Below are 18,418 nucleotides of genomic sequence, written 5' to 3'. Positions count from 1 at the left end.
CACCCACGTGTTTACTGTTTGATTTTATTTTATTTTATTTTTTTTAGATTTTTTGTTAAACTTCTGCCAGACTTAGCTCACTTTACATTGTCTCTTGTGTGAGGGCAAGCAGAGCTTGTGATCATTCAGACAACTCTGGCAGTGTTTAGAATTTCAGGCTGGGCTGCAAACTCCAGGGGCACTCTGATGTGTGCTTGCTAGCACTTTGCCTGGAGGAGCTAAAAAAGCACTGCTGGCCAGAGCTCTGAGGGAAGGTGTTTGTTTAATCATCCATTCCATGGGATCCAGCATCAATCTTCTGGTGCACATAAAGGAATATAAATTATAATAAAGATCTAGTTTTTCATTTAATTTAGTGCTTTTATGTTGTGTGTATAAATATATATGTTGTATGTCTGTGGAGGTCATAGGACAACTTGTGGGAACTGGTTCTTCTATCTTATGGGACCTCAGTATTGAACTCAGGTCACTAGTCTTGTGTGACAAGTAGCTTAATCCTCCTGAGCCATCTTGCCCGCCTCCTTTGAGAGATAGTAATTATTTGACAGCAGACAATGTAGGAGGGAAGGGTATGCAACAAGGAAACCAAAGCATAAAGAAATCAGAAAATGTATACAAAACCCAGTGGATATATTTCTAAGCTGAGTCTGGGTAAGCTTTTCGTTTTGTTTTTGTTTGTTTGTTTGTTTGTTTGTTTTCTGAGACAGAGTTTCTCTTGTGTAGCCCTGGCTGTCCTGGAACTCACTTAGACCAGGCTGGCCTGGAACTCAGAAATCCACCTGCCTCTGCCTCCCAAGTGCTGGGATTAAAGGCATGCGCCACCACAGCCTGGCCCTGGGTAAGCTTTTCGTTCTGAAACATTACGCTGCCAGGCCTCAGGATGTCCTTGGTATGTTTTTTGTTTACAGCTGAAATTGAGGCTTTGTTAATTTTCCTGTGAATGCTTTGGGGAATCTGAGGTCCAGAGACATTAATTCTAAGTAAGAATTGGACACTTGCTTGAGCTGGGAGTGGAATTGAAAACCCCACTCAGGCTTGTCTTGCCTGGGCGTCGCTGGGGGCTGCTGAGAGGCAAGGCTGGTTTCTAGGAAGCTGAGCTCGAAAGCTGTTTCCATAGAGACCACGGTCAGTGCAGGTGTTTCGAGTTAGATGTTGCCTGGTCACACACGAGCACTCTTTTGCTGAATTAAAAGCAGGTGAACTTGGATGTGGAGCTCTGTTCCGTGGTATATTATGGAGCTCAGGTTTCAGAAATCACTAGCAGATTATGAATAGCTGTGTGTTCTGGTGGGTTTGAAAATTCCTATGGTCTTAAAAAGTTTAGACTTCAAAACATTTACTGTCTGACCAGAAGGCTTATTTGGTAGGGAACCCTGGAAGGAGAGAGCCTACTCCCGCAGTTGTCCTCTGACTGCCATGCTTACACCATAGCTTATGTGCTCACTCGCTGTCTCTCTGTCCCTCCCTCTCCCTTCCCCTCTCTCCATGTGTGTTCTCTCACATACACACAAACATGCACATATGTGTTCTCTCTCACACGCAATAAAAATGTATTTTGTTTATAAAATTACAGGGCTGTGGTGATTTCTCAGATGAGTAGAGTGCTTGGCACGCAGCTTGAGGGCTTGAGTTTTATTCTCACTAAGCTGGGCTTGGTGCTTGGAGGGAGAGACAGGGAGCTCCCTGGGGTTTCCTGACTGGGTAGCCTTGCCTTTTTGGTGGGTCTCAGGCCAATAAAAGACCTCTTACTCCAAATCAGGTAGATGGATCTTGAAGAAGGACAACATGAGATTGTCCTTTGTCTTCCCTATCCTGTTCACGCTTAAATACACAGAAACGGATGTACATTCATGTGCGCTATACCTGCACAAATGAAAAGGCTACTTACTTATTTATTTAATTTTTTAAAAAGATTTATTTATTTTATATGAGAACACTGTAGCTGTCTTCACACACGCCAGAAGAGGGCATCAGATCCCATTACAGATGGTTGTGAGCCACCATGTGGTTGCTGGGAATTTAACTCAGGACCCCTGGAAGAGCAGTTGGTGCTCTTAACCACTGAGCCATCTCTCCAACGCCCTGAATTTATTTATTTATTTATGTATTTATGTATTTATTTATTTATTTATTTATTTATTGTTTTTTCGAGGCAGGGTTTCTCTGTGTAGCCATGACTGTCCTGGAACTCACTCTGTAGACCAGGCTGGCCTCGAACTCAGAAATCTGCCTGTCTCTGCCTCCCGAGTGCTGGTATTACAGGTGTGCGCCCGGCTGAATTTATTTTTATTAAGATATAATTAAATAATTTCCCCATTTGCCTTTCCTTCCTCCAGCCCCTCCCATGTCTGCCCACCACTCACTCAAACTCATGGCTTCTTTTTCTTTGATATTGATTTGATATTGATACATGAACACACACACACACACATACACACACAGACATCCCCTCACCCCCCGTATACCTGTTCAGAGCTGACCTCTTAGTGTTTAATAGCCAATGAGAGGGGCTCATCCCTGGGGAAAATGACTTCTGCTCTCAGCATTGTTAGTCTTTGTGGTTCTTTGCTTATGGTTGCTGTAGTATATTTCTCTCTTCTGTGTAAACATGACTGTTGCGCAGTCTTCTTTAGGAATCCATATTGTTGAGGCATTATGAGTGTGGCTTCCCTGTCATTTCTAGGAGACATGCTTTCATAACAGACTTCCTGATTCTATGCCTCTTAAAGTTTTTATAACCACCTTTCTACTGTGGTGTTCCCTCAGCCTTAGTTAGATAAGGCTGGAGTTGTGTGAGATACATCAGCTGTGTTGGATACCCCACAACAGTTGTTTTATGCATTTTTTTTTTTTACCAATTACGGTTTTCTATTATGGTCTCTGATGCAAAGAAGCTTCTTTGGTGAGGATTTGGATCTACACTTATTTGTGGGTATGAGGATACATGTTTGGAATGCAGTTTGGGATTATGCTGGTCTAGTAAAGTGGCAGTTGTAGGTTCTCATCAAAGATCCATGAACTCTTTAGCCCCAGGTAGTTTGCTAAAAGTTTCCAGTACCATGCATGTTGTTTTTGTCTTAAGTCTCATAAGACTTGGTTACCTTTAAGGGATGAGTGCCACCATTACACTTTTAGGGATAGCTTGCCATGTTGGTCATGACTGCAGTTCTTAGACTTTATAGCTGGGTAGAACTATTGGTTGCTTCCTTCCCTCTATGGCTTGCACAGCCCCTTTTATTATATAAATTGTTGAATTTATTTTTAAAACTGTTGTAGGGTTATCCCAGCACTTGGGAGGCAGAGGCAGGCGGATTTCTGAGTTCGAGGCCAGCCTGGTCTACAGAGTGAGTTCCAGGACAGTTAGAACCCTGTCTCGGAAAAAAAACCAAAAGAAAAAACCTGTTGTAGGGGAGGAGAAATAAGAGCCTAGTAAGGTTTGAGGGATAGAAAAGAAAATGAGATTTATGGGAAGGTAGGCTATTAGAATTAACCTTTATTTATTTATTTATTTATTTATTTAATTTATTTTTGACTAAGAGTCTCTCTGTGTAGTCTTGGCAGTCCTAGAATTCACAGAGATTCTCCTGGCTCTGCCTCCTTGAGTGCTGGGATTAAGGGTGTACACTACCTTGCCTGGCCTTGGAATTCAATTTCCTTCCTCCTTCTTTTTTTTGTTTTTTTGTTTTTTTGTTTTTGTATTTGTTTTTTTCCAGACAGGGTTTCTCTGTATAGCCCTGGCTATTCTGGAACTCACTCTGTAGACCAGGCTGGCCTGGAACTCAGAAATCCGCCTGCCTCTGCCTCCCAGAGTGCTGGGATTACAGGCGTGTGCCACCACCGCCCAGCTTTTTTTTACTTTTGTTTGGTGTTACAGTTTTTCTGAGGGGGAACAATTAATGAGTTCTCATTTAGGAAGCATATTTTTATTTAGATGCATTTATTTTATATATGTGTGTTTTGCCTTCGTGTATATGTGTGTACCACATGTGTGTACCTTATCCCTGTGGAGGCCAGAAGAGAGTTTTTTTTTTTTTTCGAGACAGGGTTTCTCTGTGTAGCCCTGGCTGTCCTGAAACTCACTCTGTAGACCAGGCTGGCCTCGAACTCAGAAATCCGCCTGCCTCTGCCTCCCAGAGTGCTGGGATTACAGGCGTGCCCCACTACCGCCCGGCTCAGAAGAGAGTATTAGATCTCCTGAAACTGGAGTTATGGATGGTTGTAAGACATCAAGTGAATGCTAAACATCTAACCTGGGTCCTCTGTAAGAGCTCCAAACCTCTGAGGCATCTCCAGCCATCGGGTTTTAACCTGTGGGTTTTTAACCTGTGGGTTTTGACCACTTTGGGGGGTCAAATGACCCTTTCACAGGGTGGCCTAAGACCATAGGATAACACTGATATTTATTTACATTACAATTTATAACAGTAGCAAAATTAGATATAAAGTAGCAATGAAATAATTTTATAGTTGGGGGTCACCACAATATGAGGAACTTTATTAAAGGGTTGCAACATTAGGGGGGTTGTGAGCCACTGCTCTTGCCCCCAGGAAGGTTTTTTGTTTATTTTTGTTTTGTTTTATAGCAGGCCACTCAACAGTTATACTTGTGTGCAGAAGAATCCTTTATGTCTACTTGATTCTGTGCAAATGTGTTAGGGATCACATTCAAGTACATAGTGGAATGTTTTTCAGTCGTTTGGTTATATTTCTTTCTTGTACAGGTATATACACACACACACACACACACACACACACACACACATATTCAGAACTACTCTAGGACACTGGCTTGACATTGGTCTTAAAGCAGTCATTTTGGAAATTATTGTATAAGGTGCATTGACACACGTGTGCTCATGGCTTTCCTTGCTACAGGTGTGTGAATTATGTTGAAGTTCAAGGATTGTTGCCTGGGAGGGGAGGGGAGGGTAAGGGAGGGGAAAGCAAGAGTGAGATGTGAGTTTTACTCTCAGAAAACTGAATTGCAACTAGAAAAAAATGCCTCAGAAAATGGTCTTGGGCTAGAAACATGGCTTAGTGGTTAAGAGCTCTTCCCGTGCTTCCAGAGGACCTAAATTTAGTTCTCTGCAAGGCTGGTAGCTCACCATCACCCACAGTTCTAGCTCTAGGGGATCTGATACCCTTTTTGGCTTTTGTGATCACCTGCACTCAGGTGCACACATCCACGTATAGACACATATACACACATCTAATTAAAAATAAAACGTTTCTTTAGAATTGAGATCACTTCTACAAAGGGCAATGATATGTTGGTTATACAAAAACGAATACTACATTATCTTAGGTTAATTAGTGAAAAATTAATTAGAAGTCTTGTCATGGGTGAGCAAGATGGCCCAGTGCTTAAAAGTGCTTGCTGGGCAAGCCTGGTGACCTGATTTCAGTCCCTGAATCCCATGACAGAAAAAAAGAGAGAACCCATTCTTGCATGTTAATCATCTGACCCCACACACATGCTGTTGTATATATGTATGCCTGGAGCTGGACACACACACACACACACACACACAGCTAATTATTTTTAAGTGCTTATCTGAGCTTGGGGCCATATGCTTGTGATTTCCTAGCATTCAAGAGGTAGAGGCAGGATTATTACAAGACAAGCCTTGACTATATAGTGAGTCTTTGTTTCAAAAAACAAAACAAGAGGGGCTGGAGAGATGGCTCAGTGGTTAAGAGCGCTGTCTGCTCTTCCAAAGGTCCTGAGTTCAAATCCCAGCAACCACATGGTGGCTCACAACCATCTGTAACAAGATCTGACTCCTTCTGGGGTGTCTGAAAACAGCTACAGTATACTTACATATAATAAATAAATAAATCTTTAAAAAAAAAAAACAAAAAAACAAAGCAAGAGCCTGGTGTGGTGGTGAAGACTTTTATCCCAGTGCTCAGGAAGCAGAGGTAGGCTGACCTCTGTGAATTGGAGGCCAGGCTGGTCTACAGAGTGAGTTCGAGGACAGCCAGAGCTATACAGAAAAACCCTGTATTAAAAAAACAAAAAATAAAAACAAAACAACCTGCCAAACCCAGACAAAAGTTGTATACTAATAAAACTTTGGAGTTGTATTTGTTAGTCAGAAAGCCAGATAATTCTGGCTGCCTCAGGACCCTGTCTTCTTGTGTATTAAATTGTTTAGGAGTCCTCAGTGTCACCAGGATGTTCCGGATTTACTGCTGAATGAGGAACACGTTTACTGTTATGCTACTTTGTAGCAAATCATGTGCAATTAAAAAAAATTTTTTTTTTGGCAAGGTTAACATGTCCATGTTCCTTTCCCCACAATCCAGAAAGAGTGTTTACACTTATGAAGTGATAGTTGTCAGTCAAGGTGAGGCTCTGCTTTTGTTTGTTGTTTTTTTTTTGTTATGATTATTATGTATGTGTATACAATTTTATTTATTTTTAGACAATATCTCACTAAGAGTGTGGGCCTGTGACTTCTTTTTGCTTAGTGAGGCTGCTTGAGACTTTATTTATTTATTAATTTTGTTTTTTGAGACAGAGTGTCTGTAGCCCTGGCTGGCCAGAAGCCCATCGTGTCTAGACTGGAATGGCCTTGAACAGAGGTCCAGCTGCCTCTGCCATGCCATTGCTCAGAGTAAAGGTGTGTCTACTACAACTGAAGTTTTTATGAGACACTTGTGTCAGCTAGCTGATGTGAGGCCCAGGAGTCCTGTGTCCAAGTTTTCAACCTCCGCTCTCTACATGTGAGTGACACCAGTTTGATCTTTTGTGAGACCCTCACATCCATGGTAAGAAAGATTCTTGAAAGGAGGCGGCTTGTCTGGAAGGATTTAGCTGCAGTCAACCTCAGAAGTAGCAGTTGGAATTCCAAGGTCCCAGGGCTGCTTTGAACTTGACACGCTAGTAGTGGAGAGCTTTGTTCTCTGAGCAACTGAATATGCGTGCATTTCCACATTTACAACTGTGATGTTTGTTCCGGTGGCCCTGGTTCCTCTGTTCTCAAGATATGTAAGGCCCCTCTTGCATTGCCCACACGCGGCAACCGGAAATAACCCCACCATTGGCAGATGGTCCTGGAGGAGCGAAACTGTTCTCTCTTGAGAACCACAGCTTCCCATTCTCTGTAAAGGCTTAACTGTGACTTCTAGGGTGATATTAGCAAGTGATGTAAAAAGCTGGCGGATGAGTGCTGTTTGGCGTCTTTTATTTTATTTTTTTGTTATTTTTTGTTGTTGCCTAGGACTACATCTAGAGCGCTCTATATGCTTGGCGCGTGCATCTTACTAGCCTCCCACCCCTAGCCTCTTGCCTGGTAAGTTTTAGTTGCTCATGTGAGAATTTAAAGCTTCTCAAATAGTCTTGTTGCCCCTACACATCCCGTGTCACTGAGAGGCAGTGGTGGACAGGCAGCTTGATAATTGGTGTCTTCCTCTTACAGTGTACCTTATCTTTTTGAACCTGGAGGTTGCTGGTTTGGACTCTCTCTAGTCAGAAAACCCCAGGGTTCCTCCTGCTGGGATTATAAATCAACACTGCTCTTGATTCTTTTCTTTTTTAAATTTGTGTGTGTGTGTGTGTGTGTGTGTGTGTGTGTGTGTGTGTGTGTGTTAGGGATCGACTTCTGGCGTTCATGTTCTCATTGCAAGCACTGCTCAGTGAGCTACCTTCCCAGCACCTACACTTCATGGTCAGTTTTGTTTTTCCATACATTTACTTATTCATTTTACATCCCGAATGCTGCCCCCTTGTTCCCGGTCTCCCCCAAGTCTCTCTCCTGACTTTTTTTTTCACATTTTAGCTGCTTATTTCAACCAATCTTTGAGCTATTTGAGACTAGTATTTTGTGGGCAGTCTCAATGAAAGCCTGTTTCATTACGAGCCTCTAAAATCCTCACATTTATGACTGGAGCTAGAAATGTCAGGGGGTCTGCCTTATAGGGCAGGGGCCAGAAAGGATCCCTTTGGGCCCCACCCTCTCTAATTTTAGGCGTTCATTCAGCCTTAGGCTCTGCCGCTGTGAAGGTTAATGTGGGCTTTGTTTTAGCTCCTTTTCTGCTTGTGACCTATGGCTGGAGTTTGAAGTTAGGAGGAATAAACTGATTTGTTCTTGTCAGTGAGTAAACACTCCAGACAGACTTCAGGAAGAAAGTCTGTCCTCTTTAGGGAGGAGTGAGCCAGGGAGAGAAGGACATCTTCCTCTTTCCTTTTCTTTTTCTTTTTCGTTTTTTCTTTTTGTGTTGTTGTTGTTGTTGTTGTTTTGAGACAGGGTTTCTCTGTAGTCCTGGCTGTCCTGGAACTCAATCTGTAGACCAGGCTGGCCTCGGACTCAGAAATCTGCCAGCCTCTGCCTCCCAAGTGCTGGGATTACAGGTGTGTGCCACCACGCCTGCCTGCCTGCCTGCCTTCTCTCTCTCTCTCTCTCTCTCTCTCTCTCTCTCTTTCTCTCTCCTTCCTTCCTTCCTTCCTTCCTTCCTTCCTTCCTTCCTTCCTTCCTTCCTTCCTTCCTTCCTTCCTTCCTTCCTTCCTTCCTTCCTTCCTTTCTTTCTTTCTTTCTTTCTTTCTTTCTTTCTTTCTTTCTTTCTTTCTTTCTTTCTTTCTTTCTTTCTTTCTTTCTTTCTTTCTTTCGGTTTGTTGAAGGACATCTTTCTCATTTGGCAGCTGAAAGAAAAAACAGAACAAGTCTCAGCTGATGTCTGAACCCCTGTAGACTTGTGTGTCCATACTGGCAGCTTGTCTGCTGAGGACGGTAGCCTCTGTTTTTGTCCCAAACAAACGACCTGCCATACTGGGGATTGCACTGAAGATTGAGGTCATTCAAGCCACTCACTGTGTTGCTTTTTTGGGGAGTTCTCTCTTTGAGAGAAAATATGCCAGACTTTTCAAGTAATTTGCTTTCTCTGGCTTATCCCTAGGAGAGGCCTGATGGTAAAAGTCATCGAGGGGTTACTCTGCCTGGGAACAGCTAATTGGCCAGGAAATGCTAGAGGCCTGCCTGGTCGCCTGCTTCCATAAAGATGGTCATTTCTAGCCTTCATTGATACTTTTTTATTTAAAGTACTTTTAACTCTCTTAAAACTTCCTCTGCTTTTTGAAAGATGGCCATGAAATTTGTATAGAATTGTTCTACGATGAGTCTTACCTGTATGTATGTTTGTGTGCTATGTGTGTGCAGTGCTCATGGAAGTCAGAATTAGACACTAGGTCCCATGCAACTGGAGTTAAACATGTTTGTGAGCCACCATGTGGGTGCTGGGCAACAAAGCTGTTCGTTTGGAAGAGAAGCAAGTGCAGTTAGTCACTGAGCCAACTCTCCAGACCCCCACTTGATTCGTTGCCGTTGCTGCTGTTTTGGATATAGGATTTTTCTGTAGCTTTGGTTGCCCTGGAACTGGTTGTATAGACCAGCTGACCTGAAACTCACAGATTATCTACCACCACGTCTGACTTTTATTATTAAATTGTTGTATGTGTATGAGTGTATTTTGTTTATATACTAGTTGACCATGCAACCTATGTGTGCCTGGTGCCTGTGGAGGCCTGAAGAGGATGCTGGATTTCCTGGACCTGTAGTTCCAGTGGTTTTGAGCTGCCATGGGAATAGAATCGAGGTCCTTAAGAAGAGCAAGGAGTACTCTGAACTGCTGAGCCTCTCCCTCTTCAGTCCACCCTGCCCCCCACTTTTGACTTAGGAAGAAACTTGGCTTTCTTCTAACTTAGAAAATAAGATGCCGGCAGTGGTGACATAACTTTTAATCCCAGCACTTGGGAAGCAGAGGCAGGTGGATTCCTGCATCGAGCAAGGACAGCCTGGTCTACAGAGTGAGTTCCAGGACAGCCAGGGCTACACAGAGAAACCCTGCCCTAAGAAAGCACAAAAATCCAAATAAAACTAAGCAAGAATCCTGTGTGAGTGCCGTGCCATGCTGTGCCGTGTGACGCCGCGCCGCAAATTTCCCACAGCTCACCACTCTGCAGTCTGCTGTGCTCCCAGGCTCTCCTCTGGCACCTGCGCGGTCCCACGACAGGACAGGGTCACTGGAGGATGTGGTTAGCAGTGGTTTTCTGGCTTAGAGTCTGTAATTAGATGAAGCTCCTAATAAACCTTTACTGAAACAGATCCATGTTTTACTGTAATTAGGAGAAAGAACCAGCAGCAGTGAAAACCCCTCCTGTCGGTCAAATGTGGGAAAGTCTGGGTCATCAGCTACTGCCCTTAGCAGCAGCAGCTCCAGCTTGCTTTCAGCTTCACTCTGATTTGAGACCAGAGGCCATTACCGTGTTCTATAAATATTCATACACATTACATATTGCCAATTCTCTCTGCAAAATGAACATATATTGCACGGATATTCTAAGTCATTAAAAATCACTGTAGGAAGGCCAGGCCATGGCAACATAGGAAGGAGCCTGAGACTTGTAACTGACAACACAGCACATGCTGTAGTGTGGCTTTTGTAACTGAGGGAGTGCCAGGATTGGCTGAACTCAGCAGTTACTTTACCCCCTCTATAATTTAGCTTTTTTACCTTCTCTCTTTGCTTTTGGGTAGATCTTTAGACTTTGTAGCACTGACTTAGCTACACTGAAAGCTGTTTATCTTCAAGTTGTTCATTTTTGTTGAGAGTAGCCATGTCCCACTTGAAGTGTAACTTCAGGTTGAGTCTGCTGCTCGCTCTGGAGCCAGAGACTGAGCAAGAACTGGTTTCTGCTCTGCTTTTCTTCTTCCATAGCTGCAGTTTGACCTGCTCACAGCCCTCCATTACATCCTCCAGTGCAGCCTGCGGGGAGGGCCACCTCTGGTGTCTCCTCTCTAGGCTCCTCTCAACTGGCTTTCCCATCTGTCAAGCAGATTGCAGAGGTGGTGGTGATGAAGCAAACTGCCATGTATACCTGTATATCCCAGATACCACGGAGGTCTGGTTGGATGTGGGACAGATAGGTCTCAGTTACCAGATCACTTAGAAGTCATGGGAAAGAGAAGTGGTAACTACCCCGATCTAACCCTTCTGTTTCAGAAAGCAATGAACAGGAAATACCATCTGGGATGGTCATTGTATCAAAGGTCTGCCTTTTGAAAGATTTCCCAGAACTGATAAAACACTTTTCTCAATCTCCTTTCAGTGCATTAAAAATGTTTTATGTCAAGCAAGGGGTGACCAGATTTACTACAAGACATTCATTAATCTTTATTGAAATTTAAAAATTTTTATTTGTTTTTCTGTTTTTCCAGACAGGGTTTCTCTGTATAGCTTTGGCTGTACTGGAACTTGCTCTGCAGATCAGGCTGCCCTCAAACTCAGATCTGTCTACCCTGTCTCTGAATGGTGGGATTAAAGGCATGCACCACCACCTTCAGACATAATTTTTTTTTATGTTTTGTTGGTTTGCATGTTTGTATGTGTGTGAGTATATACTGTGACTTGTATTGGAGGTTAAGGACAACTTGGTGTCTTAGTTTGGGTTACTGTTACTGTGGGTTACTATGACCAAAGCAACTTGAAAGAGGTTTCCAAGCTAGGTCTGAGGAGAATGAAAGTCCTGGTTGGGGGAAGGTGATGCTCTCTTGTCTGAGATTGGGCACAGTGCTCAGCCCTGAGATGGGCTTATTGGCTGGCTCTCGGAGCAGTTCTTTGTCAAGTTCCAGTTTTGTCCTGCCCCAGCTGTGCATTCTCTTTGGTGATGGTCTTAGTTTGTAGCACTGGGGATGGAACCCAGAACTTAATGTCCCCTAGGTAAGGGTTGTTCCAGTAAACAACATTCCTAGTCCTTGGTCTTGCTCTTTGGAAGACATAATCCCTGCCTGGGCTGCCCAGCTCCAGGTGCTTCAGAAGGACTGTTCGTGTCTTCTCCAAGCACATATTCCTAGCATGGTCTGCAGTTTTTAATCCTTAGGAGACTAGAAGTCCATGAATTTGGTTTTTTTTTTTTTTTTCAGTCCTTTCCACCATGGAAAACCCAAGGAGAAAAATCCAAGCTTACTTTGTGAACGAGTCAGCTGTCAGCAGGGTTTAGCTTGAGTCAAGTTTCTGTCTGAGTAAGGCCCATCTCTCTGGGGTAAATGATCATCCACCGTCCCCTGATGGCTTGTACAGACACAGGTTTTCTGGTGTTTATACTGCTGAAAGTGGAGCTGTGGCTCAAGATGCAATTTTTTTTTCTTTTCTTTTTCTTTCTTTCTTTTTTTTTTGTTTGTTTTTTTTGTGTTTTTGTTTTTTTTTTTTATTTGGTTTTTTTGAGACAGGGTTTCTCTGTATAGTCCTGGCTGTCCTGGAGCTCACACTGTAGACCAGGCTGGCCTTGAACTCAGAAATCCACCTGCCTCTGCCTCCCAGAGTGCTTGGGATTTCTGGCGTGTGCCACCAACGCCCAGCTTTTTTTTTTTTTTTTAATCCTAGCACTTGGGGGGCAGAGGCAGGAGGATTTCTGAGTTTGAGGCCAGCCTGGTCTACAGAGTGAGTTCTGGGACAGCCAGGGCTACACAGAGAAACCCTGTCTCGAAAAAGCAAAAAAAAAAGGGGGGGGGGGGTTCAATATACAAATTTTAGAGAATTGCCTTGTGTTTGTTTATTTATTTATTTAAAGACAAGGTTTCTTTGTATAGTCCTGGTGTCCTGTCCTAGTCCAGGCTAGTCTTGAACTCACAGATACACCTGTTCCTGCCTCCCAAGTGTTGGGATTAAAGGCATGCACAACCATACCTGATACACCAAGAATTGCCACTACTTTTAACGGTGCAGGATGGATTGTGAAAACACATGCTTTCCTTGGGTAAAAAAGTGAGATTGGCAAGTCCCACAGTGATGTAGATTTGGAGTGGGTAGTCCCAAGCGCTGAGGCCTTTCGTGAGCTAAGAGGCTTTGGCGCTTCTTGCTATGTGCAGCCGTCCTCAGGCTCCTTCCCTGCTGGTTTGCATGTGGACTGGGAAGGTGAGGAGACAGAAGTCGGCGAGGCCACTTGTTAGCAGTCTGGGTGAAAGGCCCATGATGCAAGATGGACCTTTGTCTGAGAGGAAGATTTGGGTTGTCTCATTATCTTTGTCATTTTTTTTTTCAGTCTTGGAGATGAAATACTGTTAACACAAAAAAACTGTTAAAGATTTATTTACCTTTATGTGTGTATGTTTGTGCCTGCAGGACTTTATGGGTATCATCTGGCTGTGGCAGCCAGAGACATGGAGTTACAGGTAGCTTTGAGCTGTCCGATGTGAGTGCTAAGAACTGAATCTAGGTCTTTTGCATGAGCTCCATGTACTCCTAGTCTGAGTCAGCTCCAGCCCCTTGCTTGAGTTGTCACTGAATTTAGTTTTTTCAATCTATTTGGTATCTGATAAGTTATTATATATTAATGTATATATACAAACATTTTCATATAAGAGGATATAGTATGAGAGAAAGAATTAGATTATGTATTTGTTTCTTATTTATACTTATTGGGTGTGGTGTGCACATTTGCCATGTCATCCTATGGAAATCAGAAGACAATTTTGAGAGGTGTTCTCTCCTCTTATCACGGGAGTTCTGGGATCAAACTAAGGTCAGCAGGCTTTTGTAGCAAGTGGAGTAACCTGCTGTACTATCTTTGAAAGAAAGATTTGCTTTCTTTCTTTTTTCTTTTTCCAGGGTTTCTCATTGTAGCCTTGGCTGTCTTAGAATTATGTAGACCAGGCTAGCCTGGAACTCAGGGATCTGCCTGCCATTGCTATAAGTGGGATAAAAATTTAAATCAGAGAGAGGTGGGGTGGGGTGGGGGTGGGGTAGTGGTGATGTACCCTTTAATCCCAGCTCTTGGGAATCAGTGAGTTGTTCCAGGATAGCCAGCACCCCTCCCCCAATTTTATTCCGTGTGCTTGCGTGTCTGTATGAGCTGTATACCACATGAATATAATACTGTCAGAGGCCAGACAAGGGCATTGGATCTTCTGAACTGGAATTTACAGGTTGTTGGGAGCTGGGAACCAAACCTATGCCCTCTAGAAGAGCAACAAGTTTTAACTGCTGAGCCATCTTGCTACTCCTTCTCTCTCTCTCTCTCTCTCTCTCTCTCTCTCTCTCTCTCTCTCTCTCTCTCTCAGTTTAGAGCCAAGACTTGCTTTGCTCTTTCCTCTATCTCCTGGGTGAGGGGATTACAGGTGCTGGCTATGTATTTCTGATACAAGCCTTCAGCAGAAAATCTGATATGAACGATTAGCCCATTATGCCTCATATATCTCTTGTGAATCTCAAGCCTTGAAGGAAGTTTCTCTTTTCATTAAGCTTTGTGTCTGTGTGTGAGTGCCCACATGGAGCCAGAGGAGGGTGTGGGGTGTCTTCCTCAGGTCTCCATTTGTCTGTAGTAGCTCTGTCTGTGTGTAGGTTTGTGTAAATGAGCTGGAGGAGGCCACAAGGTGTTGGGCCCTGAAGCTGAGATACAAGCTTTGTGAGCTGCCATTGTAGGTGCGAGGACTGAGTGTCTTCTGCAAGAGACACATTTTTTTTTTTTAAAGATTTATTTATTTGGCTGAGTGGTGGTGGTGCACACCTGTAATCCCAGCACTCTGGGAGGCAGAGGCAGGCGGATTTCTGAGTTTCAGGCCAGCCTGGTCTACAGAGTGAGTTCCAGGACAGCCAGGGCTATACAGAGAAACCCTGTCTCGAAACACCAAATCCAAAAAAAAAAAAAAAAAAAAAAGATTTATTTATTTTATGTATGTGAGTACACTGTAGGTGTCTTCAGATATACCAGAAGAGGGTTTTGGATCCCATTAGAGATGGTCATGAGCCACCATGTGATTGCTGGGAATTGAACTCAGGACCTCTGGAAGAGCAGTCAGTGCTCTTAACTGCTAAGCTGTTTCTCCGGTCCAAGAGACACATTTTTATTTTTAAAGAGAATTATTTATTTTATGTATATGAGTGCACTGTAAGAGGGTATCCGAGCCCATTACAGATAGTTGTGAGCCACCATGTGGTTGTTGGGAATTAAACTTAGGAACTCTGGAAGAGCAGCCAGTGCTCTTAACTGTTGAGCCATCTCTCCAGCCCAAGAGACCTTAATCATCTCTCCATCTTTTTTTTTTTTTTTTTTTTTTTTTTGAGACAAGGTCTTTTACTGAACCTGGAGCTTACCATTTGGCTAGCTTCTGATTAAAATTGACATAAAAACACCATCCTGGTGCTCATAGTCCAGCAGGTATGTGAGTCATCCTTGGAGTCAGCTCAGCTTCCCAAGAGCTCTGTGACAGTGAGCAGGTGACTCTTTGTTGAGCCTGAGTTCCCTCTGAGATGGGGATGGCAGTGCCTGGTTTAGATGAGTGTGCACTATAGTGTCTGGCACTGGCATGTGCTTGAGACAAGTAAGGAAGCAGAAGTTCCCACTCACAGGAAGCTAGTTGAAAGGAATTACTCTAACCTGACTGCGATAGCTTTTGTACTTATAATCCCAGTGAGTTCCAGACACCCTGGCTGCAGGATGAGACCAACCAAACAAGGGTACTCGGAAGCCTAGTTAGGAGCTGGAGAGATGGCTCAGTGGTTAAAAGCAGTCACTCTTCTTCCAGAGGACCCAGGTTCAAATCCTAGCACCATATGGAAGCTCTCTCTCAACTGTTTGTAACTCCAGTTTAGAGGGTACCACCAGTTCTCTATCTCCTTGGGCACCTAGGCACTTGTGAGATGTATACATGCAGACAAAACACCCAGACACAAAATAAAGATCAGTCATTACAAACAAGCATAACTGTATTTGAATATGTCTTTGTATTAGTGCCTGGACAGCATGGTGAGATGGTCTCAAAATAGAGGGAAAGGTGAAGGAATATGTTTCTAAGGGGATGAGCAATTCTTTTAAATCATGCCCATTAAAAGTGTCCGAGGGCCATGTTGGCGGCTGTCAGCAGCAGGTGGCTTGAGCCTGGGAGGCCTGTTTCTGTGTTTGCAGTGCGGCCAGCACTTGGACATGAGGTCTGGGGAGCTGGCTGATGGAGCTAGGGTTTTTGTTGTTGTTGTTTGTTTGTTTTGTGTTTTGTTATTTAAATTTTTTTTTAAAATAAAAAGACCTGTACCACACAGCGACTCCATAGCTGGGAGAGAAAGAAATTTCCTAATAGCACAGGACAGGAAAAATAAATCAGTCCATCTGTGCCAAGACAGGCTCCTTTAAAAAGTGTGTTTTGCTTGCTGTCTAGTATGGTGTGATGGCTTCCCAAGCACAGGTCCTGCACTGAGTGGCAAATCCCTCTCAGCCATCCCTGTCTGCATTCCCTGACTGCAGATGATCTGCAGAGGTGGCCAGAGATGCTTTACTCTGTCAGCAGTGGTGTTTCTATGTCTCCTGATGATGAACAAGGGCTAGAAAATACTGTCTGCATGCAAGCTGGCAGGTCATAGTGCTTCAGACACGGCCCAAAGTGGATGAGGATCCAAGAGATGTACTTGGGATATACTTGCTGGAGGCCTTCCAGGGGTCTCTAGTTATAAGGCTACTCTACTCACAGTGATTGAGGTTCTTGTTTTCTTCTTGGTTTTTCTAGACAGGGTCTGTTGCTCTGTAGACTAAACTGGCCTCAAACTATAGATCTACCTACCTCAGCCTCTTGAATGGATAAAACATGTGAGCCACCGTGGCCTGGAAGTCGAAGTTGTTTTTAAAATGCAATTTATATTTATTTATTCTCTCTGTCTTTTTCTCTCTGTCTCTGTCTCTGTCTCTGTCTCTCTCTCTCTCTCTCTCTCACACACACACACACACAGACATAGACAGATATAGGGAATTCTATTATAAGGAAGAACAGTAATTCATTTGACCTTCCAAGTATGCAAGCCCATGGATAGTCTTATTAATTTGATTCATGGTCTAAATTTAGTTCAACCAATTATAATATAAAATAATGTATTTATAAAAATATATATTTAATAATTAATATATTTATTATATTTATTTTTAAAAATTTACTCTGTGTAATAGCTTAGAGGCATTTAAAGAGGAATTATATGTCCCCCCAATATTTTATTTAAATATTAAATTAAAAAAACACATCAACTAATCATGTGGCATATGTCTTTTACATTAACCTGACAAATGAAACAATTCTGTCATAGTAAAAAACAAAAACCATGATATTCATCTGAGATCACGTAGTGTCTTTAAATAGGTGATTCTATTACACTCCAGTACAGGGCTGTGAGGATTTACAAAAACACAGCACACACGCCAAAAAGCAAGGACTAAAAACCATGAGGTTATTCTCCCCCTGAGGGTCAACAGCGACTAGAAGCCACAAAACTGCCAGACAGTAAGGTGCTGTCCTCTAACATAGCAGTACTCAGCCTCTGATCTGTGGGGTCCGATAGGAGTTGTGCAAGAGGAGGGCTGGCTGCCCAGGTCACTGATGGGCCAAGTTACCTGAGGCAGGAAGAGGCAGCACCCAAACCTGGTGTCACAGTATGGTCCTCCCTGTTGGTCCTATGGCCTATCTTACACTGCTTACTATGAAGACAGGCGAAAGGCCATTCTTCTGGGTCAGAGTGCTGCCCTCCATAGAACAAACCAAACAGCGTCTCTCCTGCCGACCCTCCTGTTGTGTGGATCAGGGACACACCCAGTATATTTCTTCTTCTTCTTTTTTTTTTTTTAAGATTTACTTTTATTTTTGTGTATGTGGTTGTTTTACCTGAATGCTTGTCTGTGCACCACTTCTGAATGTATGTGCACCTGGTGCTCTTAGAGGCCAGAAGAGGGTATCAGATATCCTGGAACTGGATTACAGGCAATTGTGAGCCATGATGTGGCTGCTGGGAATCAAATCTGGGTCCTCTGGAAGAGCAGTGCTCTTACCCATTGAGCCTCTTCTCCAGCCCTAATGTGGGCTTCGTGGGCAGTTAATGAAGCTGGCTGTTGCTAGTGCTGTTTCTGGTTTGGGATAGGCAGGCTGTTTAGGTTGGCCTCATTTGTAATCCTTCTGCCTTGGCCTTCCTAGTGCTGACCGTATAGGCCTGCACCACTAGACCTAGTGAAAGTATTTGTTTTAAAGTTTCTTTTGTTTCGTTGTGTCTTTGTGGTGCTTGTGTGCAGTGCTGTGTGGAGGTGGGCAGTTTGTAGGCTTGGCTTTCCGTTCACCACAGGAGTCTCTGGGACAGAACCTAGGGCAGGCTTGACAGGAAAGGATAACCTATATGTCATCTTGAAGGTCTAAAAGGGATATGCTTTCTTACTTTTAATTAATTTATGTGTATAGGTGTTTTCCCTGCATACCACTGTTGCCTGTGCTTCGAGAGGCCAGAAAAGAGTATTGGATCCTTTGGAACTGGTATTACAGAGAGTTTTTAGTAGCCTTGTGGGTGCTAAGAATTAAACCCTTTTCCTCTGGCAGAGCAGTCAGTGCTTTTAACAGCTGAGCCATCTTTCTCTCTCTCTCTCTCTCTCTCTCTCTCTCTCTCTCTCTCTCTCTCTCTCTCT

The 18,418-nt window shown here is 43.4% G+C and overlaps 1 protein-coding gene across 3 annotated transcripts in view; it reads left to right on the top strand.

The window, feature by feature from the left end:
• Window positions 1–18,418, top strand: part of Stau1 (staufen double-stranded RNA binding protein 1) — a 45,475-nt gene that overhangs the window by 10,139 nt on the left and 16,918 nt on the right. The window lies entirely within an intron of this gene.

This window comes from Apodemus sylvaticus, chromosome 5, assembly GCF_947179515.1.
Source record: "Apodemus sylvaticus chromosome 5, mApoSyl1.1, whole genome shotgun sequence".
Taxonomy (NCBI): Eukaryota; Metazoa; Chordata; class Mammalia; order Rodentia; family Muridae; genus Apodemus; species Apodemus sylvaticus.
The sequence above is the reverse complement of the archived record's forward strand: the minus strand, read 5'-3'. Positions and strand labels throughout refer to the sequence as shown.